Raw genomic sequence first — 25,039 nt, 5'->3', positions numbered from 1 at the left:
CAAACCTTTGAGGCGGGTAATCTCAGGAACCACAGCACCAATCACAACACCCAATACAGCGTTGGAAAGGGCAGTTGCAGCAGAAGGACATAGGCTATACAGACGCCCACCATATACTTTTAAAAGGTAAAAGAACCGTGCCAGCAAAGTAGTCCCTTGTGGGCGTGTCTACGTTGTGCTGTGGGCGTGTGCTGGGGGCGTGTGCTAAGGGCATGACAAACACTGGGGGCGTGTGGTACGTCCCACCCTTCATGCCATGTCTCATATTGTGTGCTAATCCCACCCTGCTCCCTTTAAATACCCCTGCACCCCATGATCATAACCCACCCTTACTCCTTAAAATACCCCAACACCCTTAAACACTAACCCATCTTAACCCTATAAATATACCCTGTACCCCAAAACCCAAACCTATCCCTAAACCCTAAAAATACCCCTATACCCCAAAACTCAAACCTAGCCCTGAACCCTAAAATACCCCTGTACCCCAAAACCCAAACCTACCCCTGAACCCTAAAATACCCCTGTACCCCAAAACACAAACCTAGCCCTGAACCCTTAAAATACCCCTGTACCCCAAAACCCAAACCTAGCCCTAAACCCTATAAATACCCCAGTACCTCAAAAACCCAAACCTACCTGTGTACCCTAAAAATACCCCTGTACCCCAAAACCCAAACCTAGCCCTGAACCCTGAAAATACCACTGTACCCCAAAACCCAAACCTACCCCTGAACCCTAAAATACCCCTGTACCCCAAAACACAAACCTAGCCCTGAACCCTTAAAATACCCCTGTACCCCAAAACCCAAACATACCCCTGAATCCTAAACATACCCCTGTACCCCAAAACCCAAACCTAGCCCTGAACCCCAAAAATACCCCTGTACCCCAAAACCCAAACCTACCCCTGAACCCTAAAATACCTCTGTACCCCAAAACCCAAACCTAGCCCTGAACCCTAAAATTACCCCTGTACCCCAAACCCAAACCTAGCCCTGAACCCTTAAAATACCCCTGTACCCCAAAACCCAAACCTACCCCTGAACCCTAAAAATACCTCTATACCCCAAAACCCCAAACTATATCTGAACCCTTAAAATACCCCTGTACCCTAAAACCCAAACCTAGCCCTGAACCCTAAATATACCACTGTACCCCAAAAGCCAAACCTACCCATGAACCCTAAAATACCCCTGTACCCCAAAACACAAACCTAGCCGTGAACCCTTAAAATACCCCTGTACCCCAAAACCCAAACCTACCCCTGAACCCTAAAAATACCCCTGTACCCCAAATCCCAAACCTAGCCCTAAACCCTAAAAATAACCCTGTACCCCAAACCCCAAACATACCCCTGAACCCTAAAATACCCCTGTACCCCAAAACCCAAACCTAGCCCTGAACCCTAAAAATACCCATGTACCCCAAACCCCAAACCTAGCCCTGAACCCCAAAAATACCCCTGTACCCCAAAACCCAAAACTATCTCTGAACCCTAAAATACCTCTGTACCCCAAAACCCAAACCTAGCCCTGAACCCTAAAAATACCCCTGTACCCCCAAAACCCAAACCTAGCCCTGAACCCTTAAAATACCCCTATACCCCAAAACCCAACACTATATCTGAACCCTTGAAATACCCCTGTACCCCAAAACCCAAACCTAGCCCTGAACCCTAAAAATACCCCTGTACCCCAAAACCCAAACCTACCCCTGAACCCTAAAAATACCCCTGTACCCCAAAACCCAAACCTAGCCCTAAACCCTAAAAATATCCCTGTACCCCAAAACCCAAACCTAGCCCTGAACCCTAAAAATACCCATGTACCCCAAACCCCAAACCTAGCCCTGAACCCCAAAAATACCCCTGTACCCCAAACCCCAAACCTAGCCCTGAACCCCAAAAATACCCCTGTACCCCAAAATCCAAACCTATCCGTGAACCTTAAAAATGCCCCTGTACCCCAAAACCCTAACCTACCCCTGAACCCTAAAAATACCCCTATACCCCAAAACCCAAAACTATATCTGAACCCTTAAAATACCCCTGTACCCCAAAACCCAAACCTAGCCCTGAACCCTAAAAATACCCCTGTACCCCAAAACCCAAACCTATCCCTGAACCCTAAAAATACCCATGTACCCCAATACCCAAACCTAGCCCTGAACCCCAAAAATACCCATGTACCCCAATACCCAAACCTAGCCCTGAACCCCAAAAATACTCCTGTACCCCAAAACCCAAACCTAGCCCTGAACCCTAAAAATACCCATGTACCCCAAAACCCAAACCTAGCCCTGAACCCTAAAAATACCCATGTACCCCAATACCAAAACCTAGCCCTGAACCCCAAAAATACCCCTGTACCCCAAAACCCAAACCTACCCCTGAACCCTAAAAATACACCTATACCCCAAAACCCAAAACTATATCTGAACCCTTAAAATACCCCTGTACCCCAAAACCCAAACCTAGCCCTGAACCCTAAAAATACCCCTGTACCCCAAAACCCAAACCTAGCCCTGAACCCTATAAATACCCCTGTACCCCAAAACCCAAACCTAGCCCTGAACCCTTAAAATACCCCTGTACCCCAAAACCCAAACCTACCCCTGAACCCTAAAAATACCCCTATACCCCAACACCAAAAATTATATCTGAACCCTTAAAATACCCCTGTACCCCAAAACCCAAACCTAGCCCTGAACCCTAAAAATACCCCTGTACCCCAAAACCCAAACCTAGCCCTGAACCCTAAAAATACCCCTGTACCCCAAAACCCAAACCTAGCCCTGAACCCTAAAAATACCCATGTACCCCAAACCCCAAACCTAGCCCTGAACCCCAAAAATACCCCTGTACCCCAAAACCCAAAACTATCTCTGAACCCTAAAATACCTCTGTACCCCAAAACCCAAACCTAGCCCTGAACCCTAAAAATACCCCTGTACCCCCAAAACCCAAACCTAGCCCTGAACCCTTAAAATACCCCTATACCCCAAAACCCAACACTATATCTGAACCCTTGAAATACCACTGTACCCCAAAACCCAAACCTAGCCCTGAACCCTAAAAATACCCCTGTACCCCAAAACCCAAACCTACCCCTGAACCCTAAAAATACCCCTGTACCCCAAAACCCAAACCTAGCCCTAAACCCTAAAAATATCCCTGTACCCCAAAACCCAAACCTAGCCCTGAACCCTAAAAATACCCATGTACCCCAAACCCCAAACCTAGCCCTGAACCCCAAAAATACCCCTGTACCCCAAACCCCAAACCTAGCCCCGAACCCCAAAAATACCCCTGTACCCCAAAATCCAAACCTATCCCTGAACCTTAAAAATGCCCCTGTACCCCAAAACCCTAACCTACCCCTGAACCCTAAAAATACCCCTATACCCCAAAACCCAAAACTATATCTGAACCCTTAAAATACCCCTGTACCCCAAAACCCAAACCTAGCCCTGAACCCTAAAAATACCCCTGTACCCCAAAACCCAAACCTATCCCTGAACCCTAAAAATACCCATGTACCCCAATACCCAAACCTAGCCCTGAACCCCAAAAATACCCATGTACCCCAATACCCAAACCTAGCCCTGAACCCCAAAAATACTCCTGTACCCCAAAACCCAAACCTAGCCCTGAACCCTAAAAATACCCATGTACCCCAAAACCCAAACCTAGCCCTGAACCCTAAAAATACCCATGTACCCCAATACCAAAACCTAGCCCTGAACCCCAAAAATACCCCTGTACCCCAAAACCCAAACCTACCCCTGAACCCTAAAAATACACCTATACCCCAAAACCCAAAACTATATCTGAACCCTTAAAATACCCCTGTACCCCAAAACCCAAACCTAGCCCTGAACCCTAAAAATACCCCTGTACCCCAAAACCCAAACCTAGCCCTGAACCCTATAAATACCCCTGTACCCCAAAACCCAAACCTAGCCCTGAACCCTTAAAATACCCCTGTACCCCAAAACCCAAACCTACCCCTGAACCCTAAAAATACCCCTATACCCCAACACCAAAAATTATATCTGAACCCTTAAAATACCCCTGTACCCCAAAACCCAAACCTAGCCCTGAACCCTAAAAATACCCCTGTACCCCAAAACCCAAACCTAGCCCTGAACCCTAAAAATACCCCTGTACCCCAAAACCCATACCTATCCCTAAACCCTAAAACTACCCCTGTACTCCATAACCCAAAACTATATCTGAACCCTTAAAATACCCCAAAACCCCAAAACATATACCTCAGTACCCCAAAACATATACCTCTATAGCCATACTTACCTTATCCAAACATTAAAAAAAACATGCTTTTACCATTCATGCATTTACAACGAATTTCGTTGTAAATGTATGCGTAGTAAAAGCATATAAAATGCAATGCCATGCGTTATAATGGCATTGCGGAGTCATGGTACTTTCGTAATGAAAGTATGCGGAGTGATGGTATGCGGAAAGAAAGTTGCGGAATAATCGGTGTTTACCCTCCCCCGGTAAGTACGTTGGTGGCACGGCGGCCCACATCTCCTGCAAAATACTCATATTTTTTCACCACTCATTTGAAAAATGCACAGGCCTCTCTCATTGATGGCCAGCACCAACATACACTTTTAGACACACCTCCCGCCACAAATTCTAGAATTGCGAACTTTAGAGCTGGGGAGCTACGTTCGAATCTCGGCATCAGTTTAACATCCTGTGATTCCAGGCAAATCGCTTTGTCTCCCCGTGCCTACCACAAATGAATGTGTTCTTCTGTAATGTAAATTGTGCTCATGCCATGTTGTCGAGTTTGCGCTATATAATATTGCAAAGAAATATAAAGTAGGGAAACTCGAGTTCACACACTACTGAACGCGCACTCTTAAGTGCATCAGCAGTGCACTGTGAATCGGAGCGTTTCACAGGCCTGTCACAGATAAGAAATGCTATCAAAACAAAATCCTACAAAACAATATACTACTGGCCGGCAGCAATTCATACCCGGACAACATCGGCACGGGCTGCTATCGACAATGAAATCGTAAAACCAAGGACTTATAGAAATTGAAGACTCACTGTATCTATTAAGCGAGAAGTCCTTACAAGATTTCAGCCTGCCGCCAGCGGTCCGAACTAACCTAACTGGATACCACAATATCGCTACCGCACACAATATTCCAGAGCTAAATAACTACCTTGCTCAACACTTGCCTAACTTAGTTCCCGATCAACAACTCGTCTACAACACCATAGTTGATAGTGTTGAAAAGAAGCAAGGCAAACTATTGTTCATAGACGCCCCCGGTGGCACAGGAAAGACTTACCTAATCAACCTCATACTTGCCAAAGTTCGATCTTCTGGGAATTTGGCTCTAGCTGTTGCTTCATCTGGAATAGCTGCCACTTTGCTAACAGCTGGGAAAACAGCACATTCTACCTTTGAACTGCCTCTAACAGTTTCCCTTGAAAGGGATTCAATATGCTCTATTCGGAAAAACTGACCTTTGGGGACACTGCTTCAAAATGTGTCTCTTATCATGTGGGACGAATGTACAATGATACTAAAACCATTGCTGCCTAGCCTTTTTTTACCTGGACAACGTCGGGACGGGCCGCTAGTTTATTTATAAAAATACAAGAAATGTGCTTGCTTCTTTATAAAAGTTGAAAACTCCTTCAGCTGATTTCTCAAAGGATACCATTAAAATTAAACACACAGTATGTAATGAAAACATTCATTTTACACATTACAAATTACATTGATTAAAAGACCCTATGACCTCAACATCACAATCATAGTATCCAGTTGTGGTCAGTATTTGATTTAAATCTGATATGCTATACAAAGGTTTTTTTGGTAAAAAGATATATTTTTTATCCCGAAATCCCTTGTTCTTTGGATTCTTTAAACAATGCGTCGATGCGTTTCAGTGGTGCCAGAACTTGTTACCCAACCACCTTCTTCAGGATTAACAGTTATATATATAGAGCGTCAATTTTCCACTTTTGCTACACAGGGCTGCTTTTAAACTGACCTCAGGGCTCAGCAGTGCACACAATTAAGTGCAGAAAGGGTGGCTGCCCTATTATATACTTAGTTTTGGTCCCCCTGCCCTGATATATACTAGGGCCTTATAGGGGAGGTCATGCCAATCCTAGGGGCACCCTAACCTGTAGTGTACCCTAGTGTACGTTGGTGTTTTCACTGTACACTAAGTATCTTTTTAGCATGCCACTGACCATGGGCCTGCCAAGCAGAGCCCAGGGCACTCTCAGAGTCAGAAAACTAGCATCTACGGGTCTAACACCTGTACCCATAATCAGGGCCTAAGTGTCTGAAAGTGCGCTGCATGTTTTCATTTGTGAGTACGCCAGCCAGTATGCCCATACATTTCTGCTCTCTGCACTTGATGAGCTTGTGTGAATGCAGTCTTCACACGTTTTTATAAATCTCTCTGTCTCCGTGTTTTTGTTTCTTCCTGTCTAAACAGTAGGCGTCAGAATAGATAGAGTCTAATATACATGAACATGTGCCAGTCTGTATGTACTTGTGTGTAATTGACTACATTAGTCAAAATGAACAGATTTCTCTCTTCTCACAGTCAGATATACTCCACTGTATATAAGCCAGCTCTTCGCCCTCAAACTGAGACTGGAGACGCAGCTTTGGGCTGGCTGGGGGAGTGGTAGGGTTGATGGTGGGGTGGGTGACAGGAGTTCAGGTATTTTCTCAATGGCGGCTGCTACCGAACGGAGGTGGTGAGGCGGGGGTAGGACTGAAAAAAAAATGTAGCACTTACCTGGGTGCTACCTCAATCCTCTTTTCCTCTGACTCCTGGCAGCAGGGAAGCACACATGCTCTCAGACTCCCCTAGCCAATCATGATGCTGCTCTCACCAGCATGACAGTAGTGTTGTGATTGGTCTGAGCGACCTGGTTCGGCATTCGGACATGGACTGAGTGTCTGTGCATGTTCTCTACTGTAACGACCGGGTTCTAGACCAGATGGGATCAGCTCCTGAGAGCCCCTCCAACCCAGCCGGAACGTAACCACCTCCCTCCTCAGGACCATCTATCCAAGCACCTGGGTACCTACCTGAGGATGGGGAACTCGCAATATACAAGCTCATATCATCAAAAACACCGCTAAATCTATAGGGATACTAAGAATACTCACTGATTACTAAGGACATCCATGCCCTACACCACACTCATACCTCATAGTCTCGCGACCACATGGGTCCAGACTAATCTACCCTGGGGCAGTTCTGATTATCTACCATTACACACTGATCACCATCAGTGCTCACTCGACACACAATCCGGCGTGCCTTACACACTGAGCTGCAGCCTCAGTGCTCACTCTCTTTCTATTGTGTCCACAATCCGGCGGAACTATACACTGGTCTCCCCCCCAGTGCTCGCTTACTTACTTTCCGGTCCACAATCCGGCGGACCTAAGCACCAGTCTCCCACCTGGTGTTCTCATTAACGCCGCTTACCAACGACGACCACTTTCCTATGAATACCTTTAGCTCTCTCTATGTTGGGAAGTCTCTCTCACTATCCACTAAAGGTTTGCTACTACAACAATATTATGGGATGGCCGAATTACTTAGTATATACTTTATCCCTCAGTTCCAGGGCTCCTCTCTCTCCCTAATTATTCAGTTATCACTTACCTGATCAGGGGTAGCATCTGTTCAAACAGTAATACCTGACTAGGAGACAAGGTTACCTCCACTGTGTGGGGACAAAAGATATACACACTATATGCAAGAGTTATTCCCTGATTTAAGCGCTCCTACTCCCTTTTGATCCATCAGTTGCTACATAGCATCTGGTTAGAAGAAAGGTTAGCTCTATCTTAAGAACAACACATGCACACTGGTTCACTAAGAACTGGGGTATCTTTATTACAATAATAGAATGCACATACACAAATCTGCGGGGTCTCTATAACTAACAGGAACTGTAACACACCGCTGAAAGAAAAGGGATTAAACATACAGTATAAGGACAAGGTTATCTGCGGGGTCTCTGTAACTAACAGGAACTGTAACACACAAGGTTATCTACGGGGTCTCTGTAACTAACAGGAACTGTAACACACTGCTGAAAGGAAAAAGGATTAGACATACAATAGCCTAGGGAATAAAGACAAGATTAAGGTGTAAGTGTAAAGTGGACTAGTTTACCTATTAGAAGGAAGATTTCTCTCTGTCTCTGGTGGGATCAGGGCTCTCTCTGTCTCTCCCTCCGTCACCACAGCTACACGCCTCTGGCTCAATTACTCCAGCTAACAGCCTCAACTCCTCCATCTGCTTTAATGCTCTCTTCAGCTTCAGCAATCATCTGCCTTCTTTCTCCATTCCAGAAAACCAATAGGACTGCACTGTATTCTGCAGCTCCAGCAGACATCCTACTCTCCACTCTTCAAGAACCAAACTGAACACTCCTCCTCTCCTGCAATTCGCTGATATGGATTCCTCTCCCCTCATGGAAATTTCCAACAGAGGGCTGCCTCCCACCAAATTCCTGTGCTAGCTCCAGAGCTCTCTGCGCAACCGCAGTGGCCATCTGCTTGTTACGTCTGGGCCCAAGAGACAAACACATTCTTCCGATAAGAACCAGTCCTGGCCGGTTTTCCCCTAGCACACAACAGCCTTAACTATAAACATTACCTTTCCCCTTGAAGCATCTCAGCTCTATCAAAATGGAGTCTCTCTAGTTCTGGGCCTTGTAGGCCTGAGAAGGATGAAATAACCCTTAGCTCTATCAGAGTACCTACACAAACAATACTAATGTGTAATATAAAGTCAGGACCACAGGATCCAACCTCTACTATAGGCAAAATAATGAAAGACAAAGCCAATAGGCAATAGATGGATTAGAGTAACGGATCTATCATCATATAAAGCAGCTATCCTCTTCTAGGTCTGGAAGAAAGGGCTTAAAAGAGCCAACACAAGCTAGGAATACATATCCTAGATGTGAGCAAGCTTAAAGTCTTTATCACTCTGAAATGGAGCCAAAAAGCCTGTCAAGACATCTACCCAGCTGTGCAATACAGTCGGGAGGATAACATGCTAAGTATGCCAGACTGTTTGGCCGGCTCAAGGCAGCTGGCCAAACCATCATGTGCACTTAGAGTGTGCCTGCCACTCCATCCCTGGCCAGCCCATTCCCACTTGCACCTAAGCCAGTACGGAAAAATAACATGATAATAACATTGCATTGCCATAATTTTTTTCAGAGGGCAGTGTGGAGATGCCCCACCGCCTTAGTGAAGGAGCCGCCGCTGTAGTTTCTTATCCTGTTTAGGAGGCAGCATGTGTGTTTATGATGAGGGTGGTGTGGTTGGCTGGCAGGAGGCCAGGATTTTTTAATATTTACATTTGGAAGGGTAGTTTTTTTTTGTCAAAGGGTGTGGGGTGGGTAGTAGGAGGACGATAATTTTTGTTAATTTGGGTCATAGTATTTCGATGTTAGTGGGAATGGGTGGCAGGACGCCAGGTTGGTAAGACTTTGCTCTGGTTGGAAGCAGGGCCAGATGTTTTAGGGGGGCATGCAATGTAAAATTATAGAAGGGTAAATGTGAATAACAGTGATAATTTCTACCTTAGGGTTCTGAGTGACATCATGGAGAACTCAAGCTTCACTCTCATCGTCTACTTCATGCCACTTAGAGCCTCTTGGTGAAAAACATTTGAGTTATTGTTAAGCTTCTATTTTTCTATATGTAGCAAGTGCTTGCGAAGAGTGACCTGAAGTTGGTACTTCAGTACAAAAGATTGCAGCAATAGCGAAGCACTTGTATGATAGCTCTGAGGGACTACTGTAAATGACAAAACAAGTACAAGCCCAAGGGTAATTAGCGAGGATTCATTCACATGAAAAATTAATTTAAAAATAATGTCACTCCACTTTTCCAAACCTTCCAAGTAGTTTCTTGTTGACACTCAAACTGAAGACTATTCTGTGCACTCTGATTCAATGCACATCTTTATGAGAAGCTGAACATTTCTGCAGGCACCTGAGGGCCCAGGAGCATCTTAAGCCATCTGTTGTTCCTAAATTAAAAAAGCAAATTAGCCATACCTTTCAAGCAGTGGCGTTCTCAGCTCTTCCTACAGCTAATCAAGATCCCCAACCATGGCCAGAATAAAATATGTAGGAATATCAATTTGGGTTAGCATACTTGATGACATCACAAGAAGTTACATTTTATGACCTTTGACTCCAATTATATCACAGGAAGAGACATCATGAGACAACCCAAGCTCATAACATCAACATATTTTGTATCATATGATCTGTGACATTGAAGATAATACGTCCAGTAGTGTGGCTCATATCAGAGAAAAGGGCTGCTGAGATGATATTTAATGGATGTGAAATAATAAGAACAATTCTGGTGTTCAAGGTGCACCTTGTTGTATCTGGGGACAGAGTGATACATTATTTGCACGTTTTCAGAATTCTCCCAGGACATGAAGGAGGGTGAATTGAAAATATTAGATTATTCAGCTAGAAGCAGTGGCACTTCCTTCAGAGAAACAGGAGACACACATTATTTTATGTGAAAATTATTGGTCCGACAAAGACTTTCAGGTACATGCATCAAAATCAGAAATGGTGATTCCTAAATAGCGATTAATAAGGAATTGCTATTTAGAAATCGCTATACGCAATGCATGAACCCGTTTGCGCAAAATTACTGATTCGGTAAAAATCGCAAATGTGAATAGCGATTTCACAAAAGAGACACGCAAATTCCGAAACACACCTTTTGTGATTTCGCTTTTTGCGAGATCGCAATTAGCGAACTTGCAAATTGCGAATTAGCAAAAAGTGTGTCGCTTTGGAAGAATGCTGTTGACATCACAACCAGGAAGTCATCCAGCCCATGCTTCATTCAGTGCCCAGAGGAAGAGAGAGGAGGAAGCAGAATGCTGGTGCTAAGCTGATTCATCATCCAAGTCTATTTGCTGTTACTTTCTGTGCACCAGAATGGATCAGACAACATCAGGGGAGAGTGCCACGCCCAGAAAGAGAAAACTGTCATTCCTTGAAAGAGAACTGGAAAACCTCATTGAGGAGGTGTACAAGATCCATGGCAAGCTCTTTGGTAAACTTTCACTCAAAGGGTCAGAGGCTCAAAAATGCAGGATATGGCTGCGTATAAAGAGCAAGGTCAATGCTGTGGGTGTTGCACACCGCAGTATAGATGATCTTAAGAAGAGGTGGTACGACCTTGCCTGGCCTTGCCAAGAAGCGAATCACAGAAAGGCTGAAGGAGGCCAGGAGCACAGGAGGGGGCCCATCTACAGTTCCAGACAAGACAGACCTGGAGGACCTGGTTGAGGCCACAATACAGCCTGAAGCAATGGTCGGAGTGACCCAGCTGGACACATCGGCACGGCTAGTACCACACAAGGTAAGATATATGCAACCATACACTTCAAAGTACTGTTCAATTGTGCACATACCCCCAGTCCAACCCCAGTGTACAGGTCAAACTCCAGTCCACGTTTTACCTCATACACCCAATGCATTATGGGAGTTGTAGGCATGTCAGTAAAGTGGGCAGTCAAACACACCATAGCCAAGTAAAACACGCCAACACTGCATGGCAGTAAGTGATTGCTGTCAGTGATTTAATCTGAGCCAAGTATGCTTAATGTAACACAATAGTATCCTTAACACCCCACCTCCCAGCTGTCCAGCCCTCCCCGACCCCTACTTAATGGCGGCCACTGCGGGGACAGGTGAGCAAGATCACTGACTCATTGTCAGTGAAATTGCTCTCCCACCCTCGCAGCTCCACCATTAAGTGAGGTGCCCCTGCCCCTGCACTCTTGAGTGTTGGTGATCGAGGCCCTCCACCACCCGCAGGTTTCCCTGCGCCTCATCCCTGGTGGTCCAGTGGACCTCTGTCTCCTTTCTTTCTTTCTGCTCCTTCACTCGTTTCTCTCCCCTTTCTATCTTTCACCTTTCTGCACCTCTGCTCTTTTGCACCTTATTTCTGCCCATTTTCCCTTTCTCTCCCTCTGCTCCTTCACTCGTTTTCACTCGTTTTTCTACCCTTTCTATCTTTCACCTTTCTGCACCTCTGCTCTTTTGTGCCTTATTTCTGCCCATTTTCCCTTTCTCTCCCTCTGCTCCTTCACTCGTTTTCACTCGTTTTTCTACCCTTTCTATCTTTCACCTTTCTGCTCTTTTCTGCATCTCTGCTCTTTTGTGCCTTATTTCTGCTTATTTTCCCTTTTTTCTTTATCCCTTCTTTCCTCCCTGTACCTTTCCCCGCCGCTGCTGCCCCCGCGGCCCCTCCCCCCCCCAGCGCAACCGGCCCAATCCAGCTCCCCTCCCTGTTCCCGCCTCCCAGCTGTCCAGCCCTCCCCGACCCCTACTTAATGGCGGCCGCGGGCTGCGGGCGTGCCGCTGGTGCATCGAAGGCGCGTCAAAGGCAAGCACGTCTGCGCCCGTCTGCGACCCGTCCGCGACCAGCACCAGGAACCCTGGACCTCCGCCCCACCAACGCTACGACCCAGCAGCACTCCACGCACTCAACCCAGGCTGCAACAACAACTGCAAGCTAGCATCACCAGCCGACACCCATGGACCCTTCAGCTGTCACCGCTGCCGGCACACCTGCAGCACTGCCAAGAACACAGATACAGCAAAACCCGTCCACAAGAACACAACCGAACCGAAGACCCTGCAATGCATCCTCCTAACGTCCGATCCCTCCACAAACACGCCACAGAAATCTGGGACCTCCTCGACAGCACCACCCCAGATGTAGTATTCTTCACTGAAACCTGGACCAACACCACCTCGGGACCGGACATCGCCATCGCCATCGCCATCCCCCAAGGATACAAGATCTCCAGGAAGGACCGCCCCACCCACCCAGGAGGAGGAATCGCCATCGTCCACAAATCCAGCCTCCGCCTGAGCACACTCCCTGACGAGTCCACAAAACTGATGGAACACCTTCACTTCAAGATACTGGCCAGCCCCACCGCCGCCCTCCGAGGAACCCTCATCTACCGACCCCCTGGACCCCGCGGACCCTTCGCCAACTCCATCACGGACATTATCTCCCTGCAGGCCATCGCATCCACCAACTACACCCTGCTGGGAGACCTCAACTTCCACCTCGACAATCAACTGGACCCCAACATCACATGCCTCCTGGACAACCTCCACAACATTGAACTCCGCCAGATCATGACCGAGCCCACGCACTCAGCAGGACACACCCTCGACCCCCTCTTCACTACAGGAAACACCATCACCTTCAGCCACACCACCGAACTCCCATGGACCGACCATCGTTGCGTCCACTTCACCTTCAGAACACCCACCATCCACAGACACCTGCACCTGCTTCCACAAAGACACTGGACCAAAATCACCGATGACCAGCTCACCTCCTCACTCAACAACTCCACCCCAACCATCGCGGAAAACGACGACCCCGAACCCTGTATAGATGGATCTCGGACAGCACCAACACCATAGCCCCCCTCAAGAAAAACAACAATACCCGTGCCAAGAAATCCAGATGGTTTACCACCGAACTTCGAGAGTCCAGGCACACATGCCGCCGCCTCGAAAAGACCTGGAGAAACACCAAATCCACAGAAGCCCACAACAACTTCAGAGCCGCCACCAACGCCCACCATCAACTCATCAGAGAAACGAGGAAAAAAGCGATTGAAAACAGAATCTCCACCCACGCACACAACAGCAAGGAACTCTTCAGCATCATCAAGGAGTTCGCTCAACTCACCAGCGAGTCTACCGACATCCCTCCCTCACAAGACCTCTGCGACAAACTCAGCATCTTATTCCACCACAAAATCAAGAGCATCTACGACAACTTTGACGAAGACAACCAACACATTGAACCCTCACCAACCACCCCCGACACCCGGAAACCAGCGATTGATGACTGGACAGCCCTCACCACCGAAGACACGCTGAAGAAGATGAAGTCAATCCACTCAGGGGCCCCCACGGACCCCTGCCCCCACCACATCTTCAACAGAGCCGCCAACACCATCGCACCCATGCTCTGCCACACCATCAACCGCTCCCTGGCGACCGCTTGTTCCCCGATGACTGGAAACACGCCGAGGTCAACCCCCTCCTGAAGAAACCCTCAGCGGACCCCACCGACCTCAAAAACTACAGACCCATCTCCCTGCTCCCGTTCCCAGCGAAAGTCATCGAGAAAGCCATCAACAGCCGACTCGCCACATTCATTGAAGAACACAACATCCTCGACTCCTCCCAATCCGGCTTCAGAAAAAACCACAGTACGAAAACCGCCCTCCTCGCTGCAACAGACGACATCTGCACCTTACTGGACAAAGGAGAAACAGTAGCCCTCATCCTCCTCGACCTATCAGCGGCGTTCGACACAGTCTCCCACCGCACCCTAATACGCAGACTCTACGATGCAGGAATCCAGGACAAGGCCTTCGATTGGATCTGCTCCTTCCTCTCCGGCAGGACTCAGCGGGTTAGACTCCCCCCTTTCCTCTCGGACCCCACACCTACCACCTGCAGAGTCCCCCAGGGCTCCTCCCTCAGCCCGACGCTCTTCAACGTCTACATGGCTCCACTTGCCCCCATCGTCAGAACCTACGGACTCAACATTGTGTCATACGCAGACGACACCCAGCTCATCCTCTCCCTATCCAACGAGCCCAACACCGCCAGATGCAACTTTCGAGAAGGCATGGAAGCCGTCACCAAATGGATGAAAAACAGCCGCCTACAACTAAACACCAACAAAACAGAAGTACTCATCATGGGCCCAAACCCCGACGCCTGGAGAGACACCTGGTGGCCCACCGCCCTCGGAAACCCGCCAACCCCCACAGACCATGCACGCAACCTGGGAATCATCCTGGACTCCGAGCTCAAAATGGACCGCCAGATCAACTCTGTCTCATCTTCCTGCTTCCACACCCTCCGCCTCCTTCGTAGGACCTTCAAATGGATCCCCCTCGAACACCGAAAGACAGTCACTCACGCCCTGGTCACCAGCAGACTCGACTACGGCAACGCACTCTACGCCGGAATAAACAAAAACCTCATCCGCAAGCTACAGAACATCCAGAACGCCGCCGCAAGACTGGTCCTCAACCTGCCAAAACACTGCCACATCTCCCAGCACCTGCGCACACTCCACTGGCTCCCCGTCGAGGCGAGAATCACCTTTAAGATGCTCACCCACGCACACAAGGCCCTCCACGGCACCGGGCCAGCATACCTGAACAGCCGACTCAAATTCCACGCACCCCAAAGGACCCTACGATCAGCCCAGCTTTCCTACGCCATGGTCCCTCGCACCAGAAAGACCAGATCGGGAGGCCGTTCCTTCTCCTTCCTCGTGGCCAAAGCATGTAACGCCCTTCCGCTCCACCTCAGACAGACAACATCGCTCCCCATCTTCGCAAGAAACCTCAAAACCTGGCTCTTCGACAGACCCCCTCCTTGATGGAATGGAACCTGCACCCCCACTACCCCCCCACCCCTAGCGCCTTGAGACCCTCACGGGTGAGTAGTCGTGCTTTAACAAACTCCTGATTGATTGATTGATTGAACACAAATTAACATTGCCCAGTTTCACATCAGAGATGCAGCTGAAGTAGACTCGGAAGACAGTGATTGTATACACATCTTGGAGACTCCTGCAGAGACTGATGTGGAGAGTCCAGTTGCCCCAGCAAGAACACCCCCTGCACCCACAAAATGCAGGGCCCAAGTTCCATCACTGCAGCTCATGGAATTAGAGCTGGCTCCTGCATCCACTCCTGTGACCAGCCAGCCTCATGTGAACACACCACCTACTCCCCAGGCACCGGTCCAACGTAGACGGAGGCGTAGTTCAATGGCCCGCATTGCTGCTCTGCAAGACCAGGCTCCAAATGTGTGGGGTGGCATGGAGTCCCAGATGTTGCGGTGCAGCGCCTGTAAGCAAGACACATGGGGTCAATCCAGCTGCAAATATCAAAATTGGCCAAGAACATCAGCCTCATGACAGTGTACAGGAACTAACCACAGTGGTTGTGGAAGGAAATAGGCAGACCAACTCAAGCATGCAGGAGCTCACCAGGGCAATGCTTGAGGCCCACAGCACACAGAGGAGAAGGAATCGCCAGAGCATGATGCGCATGGAAGCCTATACCAGGTCCAACCATAAGCTCTGCAACATCACTGCGCTGCTGGCACGTCACTCCGTGGCCATGCAAATTGATATGGGTCATTGTTGTGGGGATGTGGCCAGGGCCCTTGGACAAGTGACCACTGCCGTGGAACAGATCCAGGCTGGTACTGTTGGTGGCATCAACTTAACAGGGAAGGAGGGGAGTGAGGAGGCATCCAGCCTTAGCAGCATGTCGGTGCCAGGGACAACTGCCAGGTGGCGCAGTCCCCACAACACAAAACACCTTCTGTTGCATATCAGGGTGATGTAGACGATGCAGGTGAAAGGCGTTTGGTGGTGTGTGGCAGGAAGTGCTAGACAGACATTTCCTCCTTCATTTGACCCTGATGATATAACCATAGTCAAAACCATTATAGTGATTGATATCCAGGGCCTGGAATTGTTTATTTTCCGGTATTCTTCTATGCAATCACGGTTCTATTTTGCACAAATCTCTGTTTGGCTACACAATACTACATGGGCACATGTTAGTAAACAATTTTCTGTTTGAAACTTAAGTGTCTTCTCTCATCATTACATACCTCAGAAATAATGTTTTGTGATGTCTGCATTTCTCCTTTGCACTTCTGCTGAGCTTGCCCCATGGTTGTCGGAGTTGTGCTGGAGGTCAGTTGTCCCCCTCAGACTCACTGTCGGACACCTCGATGTGTATACCTGTCCTGGTTGCAATATTGAGCAACATGGCAGATGCAGCCATGATCCGGCAGCAGGTCTCTGAACGGTAAAGCAACGCTCCACCAGTTTTGTGTAGAATGCGAAAGCGGGTTTTCAGAAGTCCAAACGTGCGTTCAATCACATTCCGTGTGCTGATGTGTGCTGCATTGTACCTCAGCTCATGTGGTGTGGCTGGGTTGAGGTATGGCGTCAATATGTAGTTCCGCATGGCGTATGCGCTGTCTCCTACAGGGTGGAAAGCAAAGGGTTGGCCACAGTTATGCATTGACATTTGTTTGATTTATGTAGAGAATAATGTCCTTCACCAAAATCACCCCTGAGCAGACGTGTGTGGATGCCATTGTGTTGAAATATATAGGAGTCATGGGTGCTTCCAGGAAATTGTGCCAAAATGTCTGTTATGATATGTTCTGCATTGCACACTACCTGCACATTGATTGAGTGATAGGATTTCCTGTTCCTGAAAATGTATTCATTCGCTGCTGGGGGACAAATGGGGTCATGCGTACAATCTATGTAGCCGGTCAAATGAGGGAACTGTGCTACCTAGTAGAAGTCCAGTTTTGTCTTGTTCAAATCCTGTTGGGTTGTGGGGAAGGGGATGTAGGTGTGGATCCATGTCATCATCATGGCGTCAAGGAAGGTTTTGAAGAAGCGTGAAAGGGAGCTGTGATACCCCTCCTGCTCCAGCTACTACCCCCTGGAAACTGCCTGAGGCAAGTAGGTGCAGGCAACAAGGTACCTTTACATGTGCGGGTATAGCATGGGTCCTACGGGTCTGGTGCTGCATTAGGGGTTCCAATTCTGCTATTAGGTGCAGGATCATTGCACGTTCAGCCTCTACTTATTGTAGATTTCATCTTCTGTTTGTCCCAGCAATGTGATGCGCACTCTGAAAATCAGCTCCTGTATTCTCCTTCTGCGCTGGGCTGCTGCATGGATCTTCATCCTCCTCATCATCACGTAGAGCGCTGCCATTGTGAAAGGCTTCAGGGACCTAATGAGTCAGTTTAAATAGGTTTCTAATTGGTTGTACATGTGCAATTTTTTTTTACTTTACCACCTGATTGTCATTCCCCTTATTCTGCACTTGCAAAATAGCGATTTTCCAGCGATTTGCTAATTGCGAGTTAACATGCATTGGATTGCGACTCTTTATTAGCTAATCGCTATTTGCGGACGCTGTTGAGGGACTTGCTAATAAAGATTCATATTATTGGTTCTCGCAAAATTTGCGAAACCTTGTTTTAGCGAAAGTTTGTTTTTCAGTAGATGGGTTCATGCATTGGAAAGGGTTCAATTGCGTTGGCAAACTGCATTTTTTGGCGATTCGAAATTTTTGCAAGGCTTTTTTTGCTTGATGCATGTGCCTGAAATTGAGATGTAAAATCATAGTGCATTTTACAGGTACTCTTGTGATGAAGAAGACGGTCTATATCTGCATGTGAAATGTACAACCTAAGAGTTGGCTGTGTCAGCAAAATGTGAGAACATTGTATAGTCTTAAAAACACAAGAACCTGTTGATGTATGAGGATTTATTATTTGAATTTCGAAGATTTGGTTCATGTAAATTACATACTCTTGGGCACAAACAGGCTCAGATTTAGTATCCCCAAATCTGATGTATAATTAAAGAGCATTTGCTTTTAGTGTCTGGAGGTTTGAGAGGTTTCATTGGCCAAGCAGTCAGTTGAAGTGGGCCAGCACTGAGAAAATGCACAGTTTTCCAGGTGCTACATCCCTGGATCCCTAATGTACCACTCTCTGTTGCCTTTTAAACCTGTTGCACACTCAGCTCTACCCTGGTAACAGCACAGCAGGCCAGCATGGGCAAGGGGTGCACTGTGATAACACTGACGGCCAGAATAGATGATGGTGCTACAGGAAACACCCATCTTCCTTGCTTCTCCCTTCTTCAGGAACGTCTCTGGTCCTTCTTGTGCAGTAAGAGGAGGGCACAACTGAGGTTCAACCAATCTAAGTAATGGGCACCTGGTGGATGCCTGCCTATACCCTATGAGAGGCAGATTGTTGATGCAGGCAAGGTTACATCAACATTAGCATGCAGCTCTCTTGAGGCACTGTAAGAGGTGAGTGATAACAGATTCATAGATCTTCATAGTAAAGAATAAAATAGGACAAGGGGATTTAGTTAGCGGTTGGCGGAGCAGGAGCACCACATAACTCTACAGTAGAGCCTGATCAAGTGCTCTGTTTACACCAGTGGAGCCTCAGTTGGTTTCACTTGCATAATCTCTTGGACTGTTGACACGTCTGCATGGGTAGGGAAGAGAGCTAATTAGCAGCAAGAAAAAACACGCTAGCTGGCCTTGCTTCTCTTTTCTGCGCTTGGAGTTGAAAACAAAGGTAGACAGTCAAAATATCGAGTTGGAAATATCGACTTACCATAATATCGAGTCTGTAATATCGAAGGAGCATAATATCGAAGACAAGAATATCGTAGGACAGAATATCGACCCAAGGTAAGTAATATCGAAATACTTAATATCGATGTAAGTAATATCGAAGTTAGTAATATCGATAGCATATATATCGATGTTAATAATTTCGATGACACTAATATCGATATTTGTATTATTTTATAGTTTTTTATTATGTATGTGTTATATGTTTAATTTAAGTATTTAAAATAATTACTATTATATGTGTATACATTTTCTATAATAATATAGAAATTTATAAGGACATTTGATGTTTTAGTACTGGAGCGGGTTGTGGGTTTATAGGGGAATAGGGTGGGAAGTAATTTAATTATGGTAAGTTGATTAATAATTAGTAGGATTAATTAATTAATTATAATTAATTGCTAATTAATATTGATAATTGGGAAATAATTAATTGATTAATTGATATATATTTTCTGTAGCGGGATGTGGGTTTATAGGGGAATAGGGTGGGGAGTAATTTAATAATAATTAATTAATTAATATATGTTTTTAAATATTTATAACTAATTAATTGGCAAATAATTAATATTAATTAGTTAATTAATTAATATAATTTGGTACATATTTTAAATTAGTAATTAATTGGTAATTAAATAATATTAGTTAGTTAATTACATTATTAGAGTAATTTATTTATATATATAATTTTTAGTTACTGTTAATTAATTAATTGGGGAAATGATATTAATTATTAAATTATATTAATTACAGTTATGTGCTAATATATTTATTTTATTGTTATTGTTAATTAATTATTAATTGCTAATTAAATAATATTATTTACCTTTGGGTTAAGGAGTATTTTTAGGGTTCAGGGTCATTTTTGGGTTTTTGGGTAAAGGGGTATTTTTAGGGTTCAGGGTCAGTTTTCTGTTTTTGGGTAAAGGGGTATTTTTAGGGTTCAGGGTCAGTTTTCAGTTTTTGGGTAAAGGGGTATTTTTAGGGTTCAGGGTCAGTTTTCAGTTCATGGGTAAAGGGGTATTTTTAGGGTTCAGGGTCAGTTTTCAGTTCATGGGGAAAGGGTTATTTTTAGGGTTCAGGGTCAGTTTTCAGTTCATGGGTAAAGGGGTATTTTTAGGGTTCAGGGTCAGTTTTCAGTTCATGGGGAAAGGGGTATTTTTAGGGTTCAGGGTCAGTTTTCAGTTCATGGGTAAAGGGGTATTTTTAGGGTTCAGGGTCAGTTTTCAGTTCATGGGTAAAGGGGTATTTTTAGGGTTCAGGGTCAGTTTTCAGTTCATGGGGAAAGGGGTATTTTTAGGGTTCAGGGTCAGTTTTCAGTTCATGGGTAAAGGGGTATTTTTAGGGTTCAGGGTCAGTTTTCAGTTCATGGGGAAAGGGGTATTTTTAGGGTTCAGGGTCAGTTTTCAGTTCATGGGTAAAGGGGTATTTTTAGGGTTCAGGGTCAGTTTTCAGTTTTTGGGTAAAGGGGTATTTTTAGGGTTCAGGGTCAGTTTTCAGTTCTTGGGTAAAGGGGTATTTTTAGGGTTCAGGGTCAGTTTTCAGTTCTTGGGTAATGGGGTATTTTTAGTAAATTAATTATTAATACTTATTGTTCAGTACATATATATTATATCTTTAATGTATATATTTTTATTTATTAATTTTAAACATTATTAGATACTTTTAAATATGTATATTTTATTTATTAGTGTTATATACTTACTTTTACATTTATATATATTAAAAAAAAAAATCGATATTTTTAACATCGATATTTTTTACAACGATATTATTTTTTCGATATTTTTGTACTTACCATGTTGTAGATAGGATGTCGATATTTTTGCCCTCGATATTGTTGACTCGATATTCTTGTAGGTCGATATTTTTGTAGTCGATATTCTGTCATAGATTCGAAAACAAATACAAAAAGCTGCTAAGGTTGAAGCAAAATGACAAACCTGAATGCAGAATGGACCAGCACAGGACAACAACCCCCCCAAACCCATTCCCAGCCATGATGCCAGCCAATCCAAGTAGGAAGAGAAACAGGAAATGCAGGTTCAGTCAGAAAGAGAATGAGATCCTGATTGGAAACAAGCATCCTAGGACCGGGTTCGGGCTTTCAGCCCTCATCAGCCAGGATAGCTTGCCTCCAGTGGCATGGAGAGCACAGGACCCACGTCTGGGCTTACCCGTCCCACTTGGGGAGGCAAATGCAAAAAGAACAATTGATGGACATAATGCAGAACAATGTCATTCATTCACCCCAGTGCAGAGTTCTGGCCTGACAGTTCATGCTGATGAGGCGGAAAGCCCAAAACCGGTCCTAGGATGCTTGTTTCCAGTCCAGGGAGGACCTGGCAGTTCGGGTTGGACTGTTCCCATTGGGGGCAGGGTCAATACTGATTTGCATATGGCTGGGTCCAAACTGAAATGACATGGTGAGCAAAGAAAATATGGATTTAGCCCCAGATCTCTGTTCCTGGGTGAATGTTTGACATTGTCGGACATCATCAATGATGGCGATGATGTCAACCTACCAATCTGCTACCATGACACCCTGCAAGAGCTCCTGGACTCGATTGGGACACCATCTCTGGGCACTGGAAGGGTCAGCAGCGTCATGGCATCTCCACATACTCTGCCTAACAACCAACAGGCACCACCTACCACCACACCAACCCCAGACTCCGAGAACCCACAGATCACCTTCCAACAGACAGCAGTAGGAGTCCATCAGAAGTTGGCAGATCGGATGCAGGCTTGGATGGAGAACCTGGAGGCCACCCTAGAGGGGGGTCTGTGGGTGCCTCAGTCCCAATAAGGACAACTCTGCCGCCATCAGAGACACCTACTCACTGCTTAGTGGCCTCCAGCTATCCCTGGCTGAAATCGCTGGTGTCATGATGCAGAGGCATCAACGACTGCCCTCCTAAAGTGACACCAGCGATGTGGCAAAATAGCTTTGGGCTATCCGAAATAACTTCAAGGCCATTGAGCAATAGCAGGACTACCACATGGCTGCCAACCACCGCAATGTTGCTGCTGTGTTGCAAAAACAGCAGATTCTCCTCACTGCAGTGAGGCATCATGTGTTGGCACAGATGAATGCTGCTGCAGGCATTATGTCCACATCTTCCGCCCCTGATGTGTGTGGGCCTCCCTTGCCTGCTGCACCTACAACAACACCCTCACATGAGACACCACACACATCAGAGGAGGAAGATGTGGACAGTACATCTTGACAAAGAAAAAGTCAGTAGTAGCATTCATCTGTGTCATATGCCCAATTTCTCCTTAGCCCTGTGCTGCTCAACATGCCATGGAACATCTGCTGTCACTGTCCTCATTTTGACATCACCCTGTTCACATTGATCTTTTGTGGACTGACAATGTGGCCTATCCACCCAAATGATACTGTTGTCATCCTCCTGCCTGATGCATTCCTCAACATGTTCCATGACATGTTCCCCACAGGGACTCAGTCTGGACATCCACTTGCTTAAAACATCTTTTGGGGTTATTGTCCTGTGAACTGTCCCTGTGTGACCATTCAAAATGTGCACATGCAAATAATTGCACCAATATGTACTAGCTGTGTGTTTGTCTCTATGAGTCAGGAAAATGTTCACCATTGACTAATCAGTGAGGCTACTACACAAAATACTATCAAAAGGGACATTACTTTGTTAGCAGAGTCTGGGAAAATGCTAGGAAGTGAGAGTATTTCAAATTATGGAAGCACCTATTCTCTGTTGATCATTAAGTGCATAATTAAGGTGGCAAGAATAGTGCATCTGGTGTCATGCAGTCAATGTGAATGATAAGATCCGTCACCCCGCAAGTGTTGGGTCCATCCATGGTTAACAGCAAGCTAACTGCATTCGGCTCACAAGTACACGTTGCAAGTGTAAGAGGTTACAGGGCAGCCATCAGTGTATAATACTAATACCAACTGTATGTGCAGAAGTCATCGGGTACAATATCCGTCCAAGGCATTTTGCATTTGCAACACACATTGATCTCGTATCTGAGTACAAAATGAGCACTCTGTGATTATGTCTTGATTAATGCCACGTCCAACGCTCAACAATGTCTGATTGGGAGGAGGAGCTACGCGGGCATCCAAGATGGTCGCGTGAGCAGAGAGCTCCCGAGACCCGCACCGCCCTTTTGCATCTATCCTTTTGATATCCTGATTATTTCTATGGGCTTTTGAAGTTCTACTTCTGCTGATCCTGCTACACTTTCCAGGGCTGAGATCGGACTTCGGGAACCATTTCTACGCCGTAATTTACTTTCTGGCCTTACCCCGGACGGGACCGGGGTCTCTGCTGCTCTGGCAGGCCGAGACGTAATTCAACAACAGCGGTCACCGGACATCTGCTTCACCGGTGTCATTGTCACTTTCACTTTTGGTTTCCCTTCTACCTCCTAATTGACTGCTCTGGACGTACTCCTCATTTTGGACCACAGTGGCATGACCCGCTGTGCATTCTGGCCATAACCCTGGTATCGCAGGCTACAATTTTGGACAGAAGTATTGATTTGGCGACCCACAGAGCACTGTCATTTACACCAGGTCCAGAGAGGCCCTTCGGGGCGCTGCTTCCAATATGGCGACTAAACCCGACATTGAGAAGCGCAAGACAAAGGTGCCGACTCGTGGGGGTTCGGTCCAGTCCAATGTTATGGACCGCTACACACAACCGAAAGGTTCCCCCAGTGCTGCTGACTGTAGTCTTGAGGACCCGAGGACGGACCGGACGGCGACATCGGAGGTGTCCCTCCAGGATCTCATGAGCGCCATCGCAGGGATCAAGACGGACATGGGGCACCAGTATGAGGCTATTGTCTCGAAGATAGACACGATGGCGGTTGATGTCAGCCTCATAAGAGCGGACTTGGCTAAGACCAATGAGAGGTTCAAAGCCTTGGACCTTAAGGCCTCCAGTCTTGTCACCAACATGGCGGACGCGCAGTCGGAGATCGGCAACCTGCGGTCATCGCATGATTTGAGGGCCAGACGTCTGGAGGAGTACGACAATAGGGCCCGACGGAACAACATCCGCTTAGTCAGGGTACCTGAGAACAGTGGTGATACTACCATGGACCTACTGGTGGAGGACTTAATTGTGACTCATCTTGCTCCCGCAGGCCTTAGTAAGTTTTTGCGGTCGAGCGTGCGTACCGTTTCCCGGGTGGACAGACCAAGCCGGGGGCTCCCCCGAGGCCTATCATCGCGAGGCTATTCCACTTTCGGGATAGGGACGCTATCCTCCAGGCCTCTCGTAGACATGGCCCACTGAAATACGAGAACAGTTCCATTTCTATTTACCCTGATTTCACTCCTCAAGTGCAGCGGATGGGATTCCAGGGAGTGAAACGTCGATTGCGGGACTTGGGACTTAAGTATGCAATGCTGTTTCCAGCTCGACTTCGCATCGAGTACCAAGAACGCACTTTCTTTTTTGACCGACCGGACAGTGTTGGTGACTGGTTGGACTCGTTGTCTAAGGAGAACACCGGGAGTGGAGGCCCCGGCGGTGCGGACGGAGGTGCATCGGCACAGGAGTGACATTTTGGTTCCGGATCTCCGGTTTTGGGTCGCATTTACCAGCTGAGTTTTGTTTTTATCTTATTATTGCTTAGGCCCGGGGTGGGGCGGGGTGGGACTGTCTCTCTTTTC

This window comes from Lissotriton vulgaris, chromosome 3_1 (genome assembly GCF_964263255.1).
Source record: "Lissotriton vulgaris chromosome 3_1, aLisVul1.2, whole genome shotgun sequence".
In the NCBI taxonomy this organism is placed as follows: domain Eukaryota; kingdom Metazoa; phylum Chordata; class Amphibia; order Caudata; family Salamandridae; genus Lissotriton; species Lissotriton vulgaris.
Note: the sequence above shows the minus strand (reverse complement) of the source record.